The sequence below is a fragment of the Macrobrachium nipponense genome, chromosome 12 (genome assembly GCF_015104395.2).
Source record: "Macrobrachium nipponense isolate FS-2020 chromosome 12, ASM1510439v2, whole genome shotgun sequence".
In the NCBI taxonomy this organism is placed as follows: domain Eukaryota; kingdom Metazoa; phylum Arthropoda; class Malacostraca; order Decapoda; family Palaemonidae; genus Macrobrachium; species Macrobrachium nipponense.
This window is the reverse complement of record NC_087205.1, coordinates 40,727,198-40,740,387: the sequence shown is the minus strand read 5'-3', so window position 1 is coordinate 40,740,387 and position 13,190 is coordinate 40,727,198.

Sequence of the window (13,190 nt, the reverse complement as noted above, 5' to 3'; positions counted from 1 at the left end):
AAATTTCTATCTAACTGTTAACTTATTCATTAGTTTTTTCTCTTTTAATGAGTAAGATATCTTCCTCGTACATTCCCCTTTACTCCCCCTTCTTCCTTCCTGATGAACACCGAAATATTCTTTGGAAGCTTCAATTTCAAGTCATTAGCCCCTGAGGTGCGGTTGTTCCATTTGAATGATTTTCATACTCTGAATGATAATAATAATAATAATAATAATAATAATAATAATATAATAATAAAGAAGAAGAAGATGGAGAAGAAGAAGAAGAAGAAGAAGAAGAGCTATCATTATCATTGTTATCGGCTTCGTCTGCTACTCACATGTTTGATTCGAAGATGTGATTGTCTGTCTATCGTGGGTTGGTTTTTCCTCGGTTTGTGTCTCCCAATGTTGCACGGCTTTCTGTAATTCTCACTTTGCGTCTGTGAATATTGCACGACTTTCTGAAATTCTAACTTTGCGTCTGTGAATATTGCACGACTTTCTGAAATTCTGTAGACACAAAATGAGAATTTCAGAAAGTCGTGCAATATTCACAGACAAGAAATGAGAATTTCAGAAAGTCGTGCAATATTCACAGACGCAAAATGAGAATTTCAGAAAGTCGCGCAATATTCACAGAAACGAAATGAGAATTTCAGAAAGTCACGCAATATTCACAGACACGAAATGAGAATTTCAGAAAGTCGTGCAATATTCACAGACGCAAAATGAGAATTTCAGAAAGTCGCGCAATATTCACAGACACGAAATGAGAATTTCAGAAAGTCGTGCAATATTCACAGATGCAAAATGAGAATTTCAGAAAGTCGCGCAATATTCACAGACACGAAATGAGAATTTCAGAAAGTCGTGCAATATTCGCAGACGCAACATGAAAATTTCAGAAAGTCGTGAATTGCACAACTTTCTGAAATTCTCATTTCGTGTCTGTGAATATTGCGCGACTTTCAGAAATTCTCATTTTGCGTCTGTGAATATTGCATGACTTTCTGAAATTCTCATTTCGTGTCTGTGAATATTGCACATCTTTCTGAAATTCTCATTTTACGTCTGTGAATATTGCAGCATCTTCTGCATACATTCTATCTCATTTTGTTTCTGTGAATATGCATGAACTTTCTGAAATTCTCATTTTGCGTCTGTGTATATTGCCCAACTTTTCTTGAAATTCTCATTTGTGCGTGCTGTGAGATTTGCAGCGACTTTCCTGTAAATTCTCATCTTCGCGGTCTGAATATTTGCAATTCGACTTTCTTGAAAAGTCTCATTTTGCACTCTGTGAATATTGCACGACTTTCGGAAATTCTCAATTTGCGTCTGTGAATATTGCACATCTTCTGGGAAATTCCTCATTTTGGCATGACTGTGAATATTGGCCCAACTTTCTGAAATTTCCATTTTGCGTCTGGAAATATTGCAACGACTCCTGAAATTCTCATTTCGCGTCTGTGAATATTGAACGGACTTCTGAATGAATTCTCATTTTGCATCTGTGATATGCCACCGACTTTTCTGAAAATTCTCATTTGCGTCTGTGAATATTGCCCAATCTTTCTGAAATTCTCATGTTGCATCTGTGAAATTGCACAAATTCTTTCTAAATTCCATTTGCGTCTGTGAAATTGCACGACTTTCTGAAATTCTCATTTCGCATCTGTGAATATTGCGCGACTTTCTGAAATTCTCATTTTGCATCTGTGAATATTGCACGACTTTCTGAAATTCTCACTTTGCGTCTGTGAATATTGCACAACTTTCTGAAATTCTCATTTCGTGTCTGTGAATATTGCACGACTTTCTGAAATTCTCATTTTGTGTCTGTGAATATTGCATGACTTTCTGAAATTCTCATTTTGTGTCTGTGAATATTGCATGACTTTCTGAAATTCTCATTTCGTGTCTGTGACTATTGCATGACTTTCTGAAATTCTCATTTTGCATCTGTGAATATTGCATGACTTTCTGAAATTCTCATTTTGCATCTGTGAATATTGCATGACTTTCTGAAATTCTCATTTTGCATCTGTGAATATTGCACAAATTTCTGAAATTCTCATTCTGTGTCTGTGAATATTGCATGACTTTCTGAAATTCTCACTTTGCGTCTGTGAATATTGCACAACTTTCTGAAATTCTCATTTTGCATCTGTGAATATTGCATGACTTTCTGAAATTCTCATTTTGCGTCTGTGAATATTGCGCGACTTTCTGAAATTCTCATTTTGCGTCTGTGAATATTACACGACTTTCTGAAATTCTCACTTTGCGTCTGTGAATATTGCACAACTTTCTGAAATTCTCATATTGAGTCTGTGAATATTGCAAGACTTTCTGAAATTCTCATTTAGTGTCTGTGAATATTGCGCAACTTTCTGAAATTCTCATTTTGCGTCTGTGAATATTGCATGACTTTCTGAAATTCTCATTTCGTGTCTGTGAATATCGCACATCTTTCTGAAATTCTCATTTTGCATCTGTGAATATTGCATGACTTTCTGAAATTCTCATTTCGTGTCTGTGAATATTGCGTGACTTTCTGAAATTCTCATTTTGCGTCTGTGAATATTGCACAACTTTCTGAAATTCTCATTTCGTGTCTGTGAATATCGCACATCTTTCTGAAATTCTCATTTTGCATCTGTGAATATTGCACAACTTTCTGAAATTCTCATTTTGCTCTGAACTTGACAACTTTCTGAAATTTCATTTTGCATCTTTGCTGACTATTGCACGACTTTCTGAAATTCTCATTTCGTGTCTGTGAATATTGCGCGACTTTCTGAAATTCTCATTTTGCGTCTGTGAATATTGCACGACTTTCTGAAATTCTCATTTCGTGTCTGTGAATATTACGCGACAATCTAAAATTCTCATTTTGCGTCTGCGAATATTGCATGACTTTCTGAAATTCTCATTTCGTGTCTGTGAATATTGCGCGACTTTCTGAAATTCTCATTTCGTGTTGTGAATATCGCACATCTTTCTGAAATTCTCATTTTGCGTCTATGAATATTACAAGATTTTCTGAAATTCTCATTTCGCGTCTGTGAATATTGCACGACTTTCAGAAGTTCTCATTGTCTGTAGATATTGTAAGACTTTCTGAAGTTCTTATTTTGCATCTGTGTATATTGTACGACTTTATGAAATTCTTATTTTGCATCTTTGATAATGTACACTTTTGATTTCTAAACCTTTTGCATCTGTGGATATTGTACGACTTTCTGAAATTCTTACTTTGCATCTGTGGATATTGTACGACTTTCTGAAGTTCTTATTTTGCATCTGTGGATATTGTACGACTTTCTGAAGTTCTTATTTTCCATCTGTGGATATTGTACAACTTTCTGAAATTCTTATTTTGCATCTGTGGATATTGTACGACTTTCTGAAGTTCTTATTTTGAATCTGTGGATATTGTACGACTTTCTGAAATTCTTACTTTGAATCTGTGTATTTTGTACGACTTTCTGAAACTCTTATTTTGCATCTTTTTATATTGTACGACTTTCTGAAATTCTTATTTTGCATCTGTGGATATTGTATGACTTTCTGAAGTCCTTATTTTGCATCTGTGGATATTGTACAACTTTCTGAAATTCTTATTTTGCATCTGTGGATATTGTACGACTTTCTGAAGTCCTTATTTTGCATCTGTGAATATTGTACGACTTTCTGAAATTCTTACTTTGCATCTGTGTATATTGTACGACTTTCTGAAACTCTTATTTTGCATCTTTGTATATTGTACGACTTTCTGAAATTCTAATTTTACATCTGTGGATATTGTACGACTATCTGAAGTCCTTATTTTGCATCTGTGGATATTGTACAATTTTCTGACATTCTTATTTTGCATCTGTGGATATTCTACGACTATTTCTGAAGTCCCTTATTTTGCATATGTGGATATTGTACGACTTTTCTGAAATTATTATTTTGCAAATCCTTTGTATGTTACAACTTTCTTTCTGAAATTCTTATTTTGCATCTTTTGTGATATTGTATAACAACCTTTCCTGAAGTTCCTTATTTTGCATCTGGTGGATATTGTAACGACTTTCTGAAAGTTCCCTTTATTTTTGGCAATCTGTGGATATTGTCGACTTTCTGAGGCTTCATTGTGCAGCTGTGAATATTTTGTACGACTTTCCTGAAATTCTCTACTTGCATCTGTGATATGTACGACTTTCTAGAAAACTCCTTATTTTGCATCTTTGTTATATTGTATGACTTTCGAATTTCTAATTTTACACTGTGGATATTGTACGACTACTGAAAGTCCTTATTTTGGCATCTGTGGATATTGTACAATTTTTGACATTCTTTATTTTGCATCTTGTGGACTATTCTACGACTTTCTGAAGTCCTTATTTTGCATATGGATATTGTACGACTTTCTGAAAATTATTCTTATTTTGCATCTTTGTATTGTTTTACAACTTTCTGAAATTCTTATTTTGCATCTGTGGATATTGTACGACTTTCTGAAGTCCTTATTTTGCATCTGTGGATATTGTACGACTTTCTGAAATTCTTATTTTGCATCTGTGGATATTGTACGACTTTCTGAGTTCTTATTTTGCATCTGTGGACATTGTATGGTTTACGACTTTGTTTCTGAAATCTTATTTTTGGCCTCGTTTCGTACTTGTGGTATATTGTACGACTTTCTTGGTTCTTTTTTCTGAAACTCTTATTTATTTTTGCATCTTGTCTATTGTACGACTTTCTGGACATTCTTAATTTTGCATCTGTGGAATATGACGACTTTCTTCTGAAAATTCTTTACTTTGCCATCTGTTGGGATAATCGTACGACTTTCTGAAGTTCTTATTTTGCATCCTGTGGATTATTGTACGACTTTCTGAAATTATTGATTTTGAAACCTCGTGGATACGTACGACTTTCCTGAAATGTTTCTTTTTTTCGTTTCAAGAATATTGTACGACTTTCGCTTGAAATTCCTTTTTTCAGGGGGGGGGTTTCAGGAATATTGTAAGACTTTCTGAAATTCTTATTTTGCATCTGTGGATGTTGTACGACTTTCTGAAATTCTTATTTTACATCTGGATGTTGTACAACTTTCTGAAATTCTTATTTTGCATCTGTGGATATTGTACTACTTTCTGAAATTCTTATTTTGCATCTATGGATGTTGTACGACTTTCTGAAGTTCTTACTTTGCATCTGTGAATATTGTACGACTTTCTGAAATTCTTACTTTGCATCTGTGAATATTGTACGACTTTCTGAAATTCTTACTTTGCATCTGTGGATATTGTACGACTTTCTGAAATTCTTACTTTGCATCTGTGGATATTGTACGACTTTCCGAAATTCTTATTTTGCACCTGTGGATATCGTACAACTTTCTGATATTCTTATTTTGCATCTGTGGATATTGTACGACTTTCTGAAATTCTTACTTTGCATCTGTGGATATTGTACGACTTTCTGAAGTTCTTATTTTGCATCTGAGGATATTGTACAACTTTCTGAAATTCTTATTTTGCATCTGTGGATATTGTACGACTTTCTGAAATTCTTACTTTGCATCTGTGGATATTGTACGACTTTCTGAAATTCTTATTTTGCATCTGTGGTCATTGTACGACTTTCTGAAATTCTTATTTTGCCTCTGTGTATATTGTGCGACTTTCTGAAACTCCTATTTTGCATCTTTGTATATTGTACGACTTTCTGAAATTCTTATTTTGCATCTGTGGATATTGTGCGACTTTCTGAAATTCTTATTTAGCATCTGTGGATATTGTACGACTTTCTGAAATTCTTATTTTGCATCTGTGGTTATAGTACGACTTTATGAAATTCTTATTTTGCATCTGCGGATGATGTACGACTTTCTGAAATTCTTATTTTGCATCTGTGGATGATGTACGACTTTCTGAAATTCTTATTTTGCATTTGTGGATGTTGTACGACTTTCTGAAATTCTTATTTTGCATCTGTGGATGTTGTACGACTTTCTGAAATTCTTATTTTGCATCTGTGGATGATGTACGACTTTCTGAAATTCTTATTTTGCATCAGTGGATGTTGTACGAATTTCTGAAATTCTTAGTTTCATAGAAGTCATACGTTGGTATGACTTCTATGAAACTGTCCAAGAGGATTTCTTGCCACGCACAAGAAGGGGCAATTAAAAACCATACCATGACAGCACACCAGGAAGCCATCTCCCGCGACGGTATTATCAAGAATATTAAGATAATAGGGAGGGCTCCTGACCAACGGCGTTTGCGACTGCTCGAGGCACTCCTCATACAACAAGAGAAGCCCTCATTGAATACGACACAGGAAGTGCTCTTCCTCCCCACCAACCTAAGGAGACCTATGTGCATAAATAATAGCACAAATAATACCAGACCGAACGACACTCCCGATCAAAGAATACCAGATGAGACAAGCAGCCCATCAGCCAATGACAACGCGAGCCGTCGTGACACAGCGCCCAGGGAAGTCTTGCCCCAGCCTCGACGATCAGCTAGGCTGCAACAGCGCAACCTTCAACGACGAGAAGCGTCTTGAAGAAAACTTCTTTCAACCAATAGCTGGAGCGCATTGCGCCACCAGCCAATGAAAATGCAGCTCGCGGTTGACCCCCTGCTGACCTGCCGCTATATATTGAGTAGATCTTGACAACACCTACAGTCTACTCCGATCCACTGCCGTGATCATGCTCGGATGATACCGAGAGAAACGTTGGCCACTAGATCGACTTGTATATTTTATTTGTTCATGTACTGTGACAAATAAATAAATTTTAAGCAATATCCCCGAAATTGACTCCTCCTGATGAGTAATATCGGCGCAATACTCGCCAGTTGTAGTAGCAGAGAGAAAGCTATTGTTAGAAAAATAGAGAAGACTATTTACAAGTTGAATGCAGCTGATGCAGCAATATCTTTCAATAAAACTTGTTTGAAAGAGGGTCTCCTTCCAAATAATAATAATAATAATAATAATAATAATAATAATAATAATAATAATAATAATAATAATAATAATAAAATGGGCATAATACACACCACCAGTATCACAGAGACAAATAACTTGACATATGCAGGAGCAAGATTAGTAGCAGAACTGATGGGGATTCGAACACCAACACCACCAGCACAACCAACCCAACAGAAACCAAAACAGCAACCTCCTTGGAAAAGGCGCCTGGAAAAGCAAATCATGGTGATGAGATCTGACTTGAGTAAACTGAAAGAGATGGCAGGAAAAAGGCTAAGAAGCAAGAAAACAGGGAGAACTCAACGAGAAATACAAAGTACAAGAGAGGGGACTAAACAACACAATAGAAGATGTAAAACAGAGGCTTAAGGCCAAAGCACATAAGATCCAACGGTACATGAACAGGAATAAGGGATACCAACAGAACAAACTATTTCGGAACAACCAAAAAGACTATACAGCCGACTAAGAGGGGAAGACAACCACCAGAAATTCCTGAAGCCGAACCAAGTAAAAGACTCTGGGAAAACATATGGAGCAATCCGGTATCACACAACAAACATGCAACATGGCTCCAGGAAGTCAAGGAAGAAGAAACAGGGAGAATAAAACAAAGATTCACAGAGATCACGACAGACACAGTCAGACACCAACTAAAGAAAATGCCAAACTGGAAAGCCCCAGGTCCCGATGAAATCCATGGATACTGGCTGAAAAACTTCAAGGCCCTACACCCACGAATAGCAGAACAACTCCAGCATTGTATCTCAAATCACCAAGCACCCAAATGGATGACCACAGGAAGAACATCCTTAGTACAAAAAGACAAGAGTAAGGGAAATATAGCCAGTAACTACAGGCCTATTACCTGCCTACCAATAATGTGGAAGTTACTAACAGGTATCATCAGTGAAAGGCTATACAACTATCTAGAGGAGATAAACACCATCCCCCACCAACAGAAAGACTGCAGAAGGAAGTGTAGGGGCACAAAAGACCAGCTCCTGATAGACAAAATGGTAATGAAGAACAGTAGGAGAAGGAAAACCAACCTAAGCATGGCATGGATAGACTATAAGAAAGCCTTCGACATGATACCACACACATGGCTAATAGAATGCCTGAAAATATATGGGGCAGAGGAAAACACCATCAGCTTCCTCAAAAATACAATGCGCAACTGGAATACAATACTTACAATCTCTGGAATAAGACTAGCAGAGGTTAATATCAGGAGAGGGATCTTCCAGGGCGATTCACTGTCCCCACTACTCTTCGTAGTAGCCATGATTCCCATGACAAAAGTACTACAGAAGATGGATGCCGGGTACCAACTCAGAAATAGAGCGGCAAACAGAATTAACTATCTGATGTTCATGGACGACATCAAGCTGTATGGTAAGAGCATCAAGGAAATAGATACCATAATGCAGTCTGTAAGGATTGTATCTGGGGATATTAGGATGGAGCTTGGAATAAAAAAATGCGCCTTAGTCAACATACAAAAGGGCAAAGTAACAAGAACTGAAGGGATAAAGCTACCAGATGGGAGCAACATCAAACACATAGATGATACAGGATACAAATACCTGGGAATAATGGGAGGAGGGGATATAAAACACCAAGAGATGAAGGACACGATCAGGAAAGAATATATGCAGAGACTCAAGGCGATACTCAAGTCAAAACCCAATGGAGAAAATATGATAAAAGCCATAAACACATGGGCAGTGCCAGTAATCAGATACAGCGCAGGAATAGTGGAATGGACGAAGGCAGAACTCTGCAGCATAGATCAGAAAACCAGGAAACATATGACAATACACAAAGCACTACACCTAAGAGCAAATACGGACAGACTATACATAACACGAAAGGAAGGAGGGAGAGGACTACTAAGTATAGAGGACTGCGTCAACATCGGGAACAGAGCACTGGGGCAATATTTGAAAACCAGTGAAGACGAGTGGCTAAAGAGTGCATGGGAAGAAGGACTAATAAAAGTAGACGAAGACCCAGAAATATACAAAGACAGGAGAATGACAAACAGAATAGAGGACTGGCACAACAAACCAATGCACTGACAATACATGAGACAGACTAAAGAACTAGCCAGCGATGACACGTGGCAATGGCTACAGAGGGGAGAGCTCAAGAAGGAAACTGAAGGAATGATAACAGCGGAACAAGATCAGGCCCTAAGAACCAGATATGTACACAGAACGATAGACGGAAATAACATCTCTCCCATATGTAGGAAGTGCAATACGAAAAATGAAACCATAAACCACATAGCAAGCGAATGTCCGGCACTTGCACAGAACCAATACAAAAAGAGGCATGATGCAGTGGCAAAAGCCCTCCACTGGAGCCTGTGCAAGAAACATCAGTTACCTTGCAGTAATAAGTGGTACGAGCACCAACCTGAAGGAGTGATAGAAAACGATCAGGCAAAGATCCTCTGGGACTATGGTATCAGAACAGATAGGGTGATACGAGCGAATAGACCAGACGTGACGTTGACTGACAAAATCAAGAAGAATGTATCACTCATTGATGTCGCAATACCATGGGACACCAGAGTTGAAGAGAAAGAGAGGGAAAATATGGATAAGTATCAAGATCTGAAAATAGAAATAAGAAGGATATGGGATATGCCAGTGGAAATTGTACCCATAATCAGAAGAACACTAGGCACGATCGCAAGATCCCAGAAAAGGAATCTAGAAAAACTAGAGGCTGAAGAAGGTCCAGGACTTGTGCAGAAGAGTGTGATCCTAGAAACGGCGCACATAGTAAGAAAAGTGATGGACTCCTAAGGAGGCAGGATGCAACTCGGACACATACACTATAAATACCACCCAGTCGAATTGGAGGACTGTGATAGAGCAAAAAAAAAAAAAAAAAAAAAAAAAAACAATCTGCCTACCAATAATGTGGAAGTTACTAACAGGTATCATCAGTGAAAGGCTATACAACTACCTAGAGGAGACAAACACCATCCCCCACCAACAGAAAGGCTGCAAAAGGAAGTTTAGGGGCACAAAAGACCAGCTCCTGATAGAGAAAATGGTAATAAAGAACAGAGGAGAAGGAAAACCAACCTAAGCATGACATGGATTGACTATAAAAAAGCCCTCGACATCATGATACCACACACATGGCTAATAGAATGCCTGAAAATATATGGAGCAGAGGAAAACACCATCAACTTCCTCAAAAATACAATGCGCAACTGGAATTACTTACAATCTCTGGAATAAGACAAGCAGAGGTTAATATCAGGAGAGGGATCTTCCAGGGCGACTCACTGTCCCCACTACTCTTCGTAGTAGCCATGATTCCCATGACAAAAGTACTGCAGAAGATGGATGCCGGGTACCAACTCAAGAAAAGAGGCAACAGAATTAACCTTCTGATGTTCATGGACGACATCAAGCTGTATGGTAAGAGCATCAAGGAAATAGATACCCTAATCCAGACTGTAAGGATTGTATCTGGGGACATCAGGATGGAGTTTGGAATAGAAAAATGTGCCTTAGTCAACATACAAAAGGGCAAAGTAACAAGGACTGAAGGGATAAAGCTACCAGATGGGAGCAACATCAAACACATAGCTGAGACGGGATACAAATACCTGGGAATAATGGAAGGAGGGGATATAAAACACCAAGAGATGAAGGACACGATCAGGAAAGAATATATGCAGAGACTCAAGGCGATACTCAAGTCAAAACTCAACGCCAGAAATATGATAAAAGCCATAAGCACATGGGCAGTGCCAGTAATCAGATACAGCGCAGGAATAGTGGAATGGACGAAGGCAGAAGTTCGCAGTATAGACCAGAAAACTAGGAAACATATGACAATACACAGAGCACTACACCCAAGAGCAAATACGGACAGACTATACACAACACGAAAGGAAGGAGGGAGAGGACTACTAAGTATAGAGGACTGTGTCAACATCGAGAACAGAGCACTGGGGCAATATCTGAAAACCAGTGAAGACGAGTGGCTAAAGAGTGCATGGGAAGAAGGACTAATAAAAGTAGAGAAAATCCAGAAATATACAGAGACAGGAGAATGACAAACAGAATAGAGGACTGGCACAACAAACCACTGCACGGACAATACATGAGACAGACTAAAGAACTAGCCAGCGATGACACGTGGCAATGGCTACAGAGGGGAGAGCTCAAGAAGGAAACTGAAGGAATGATAACAGCGGCACAAGATCAGGCCCTAAGAACCAGATATGTTCAAAGAACGATAGACGGAAATAACATCTCTCCCATATGTAGGAAGTGTAACACGAAAAATGAAACCATAAACCACATAGCAAGCGAATGTCCGGCACTTGCACAGAACCAATGCAAAAAGAGGCATGATTCAGTGGCAAAAGCCCTCCACTGGAGCCTGTGCAAGAAACATCAGCTACCTTGCAGTAATAAGTGGTACGAGCACCAACCTGAAGTAGTGATAGAAAACGATCAGGCAAAGATCCTCTGGGACTATGGTATCAGAACAGATAGGGTGATACGTGCAAATAGACCAGACGTGACGTTGATTGACAAAATCAAGAAGAAAGTATCAATCATTGATGTCGCAATACCATGGGAACACCAGAGTTGAAGAGGAAGAGAGGGAAAAAATGGATAAGTATCAAGATCTGAAAATAGAAATAAGAAGGATATGGGATACGCCAGTGGATTGTACCCATAATCATAGGAACACTAGGCACGATCGCAAGATCCCGGAAAAGGAATCTAGAAAAACTAGAGGCTGAAGTAGCTCCAGGACTCATGCAGAAGAGTGTGATCCTAGAAACGGCGCACATAGTGAGAAAAGTGATGGACTCCTAAGGAGGCAGGATGCAACCCGGAACCCCACACTATAAATACCACCCAGTCGAATTGGAGGACTGTGATAGAGAGAGAGAGAAAAAAAAATAAATAGTGATTGGGATTTCTCATTAGGTAAAAATAATGTAAAGTAGAAGTAAAAATATCATATTTCATTTGTAATTATAACTAAGATGTGATTATAATTTTGTCCTCTATATATAATACACGCGTGTGTATTTAAACACACAGATGAACAAACTCGTGAAAGCAGACACAGACTAATTTAATAAAAGTCAGAATCTGTCATAATAAGCCTGTGAAAGTAGAAAGCCTCACACTTCAATATATTCTCAACCAGAGAAAGTTTAACTTTGTTTTGCTTTTTCCACGTTTGTGTGATAGTAATATGCTCTCTCTCTCTCTCTCTCTCTCTCTCTCTCTCTCTCAGGAATTGAAATCAATTTTGATACTTCCATTATAAGAAAAAGTGATATGGGTTTCTATGAGAGAGAGAGAGAGAGAGAGAGAGAGAGAGAGAGAGAGAGAGAGAGAGAGAGAGTATTCTTTCATGTTAAGAAAAAATTAAACAGTTTTGTCTTATTAAATTACGAAAACTGATTTCAGATTCAATAGAGAGAGAGAGAGAGAGAGAGAGAGAGAGAGAGAGAGGGAGCTGTTCCCTCACTTTCTTCTATTACATTTTTCCCTCTATGTCCTTCCAACCATTCTCATTCCTCTCTCAGGAGGAAGAGGAGTAAGAAGAGTTATTTGTAAAGCCAATTGAGATCGAACGATTCCCTGTGGTTTCCGTTCGTCGGGGGTCTCCGAAGGCGCGGGGGTGTGGGGGGATGAGGCTGGGGAATGAGAGAGAGAGAGAGAGAGAGAGAGAGAGAGAGATGGTCAAGACACGTGCACAAATGCGGTTTCGGCAGGACCACACCTGGTCTATCTCTCTCTCTCTCTCTCTCTCTCTCTCTCTCTCTCTCTCGCACTTGTGAGAAAGAAATGGCATTCAATGCGATACGTATGACGGGGATTTGAGCAATGATTAACGAGTGATAGAGCGCTAGACGGATGTTATCAAATTTTGACGAGAATACGAATGATTAATGATAATCTCTTGATTAATGAGTATCGTATTGATTAACTAATATCCCGATGATTAACGAGTATCGTGAGGATTAATGCGTATCTCTTGATTAATGAGTATCGTGAGCATTAACTACTATCATGATGTTTAATGAGTATTGTGATGTTTAGTGAGTATCGTGATAGTTAACGAGTATCGTGATGATTAACAAGTATTATGGTGATTGACTAGTATCGTGATGATTAATGAGTATCTCTTGATTA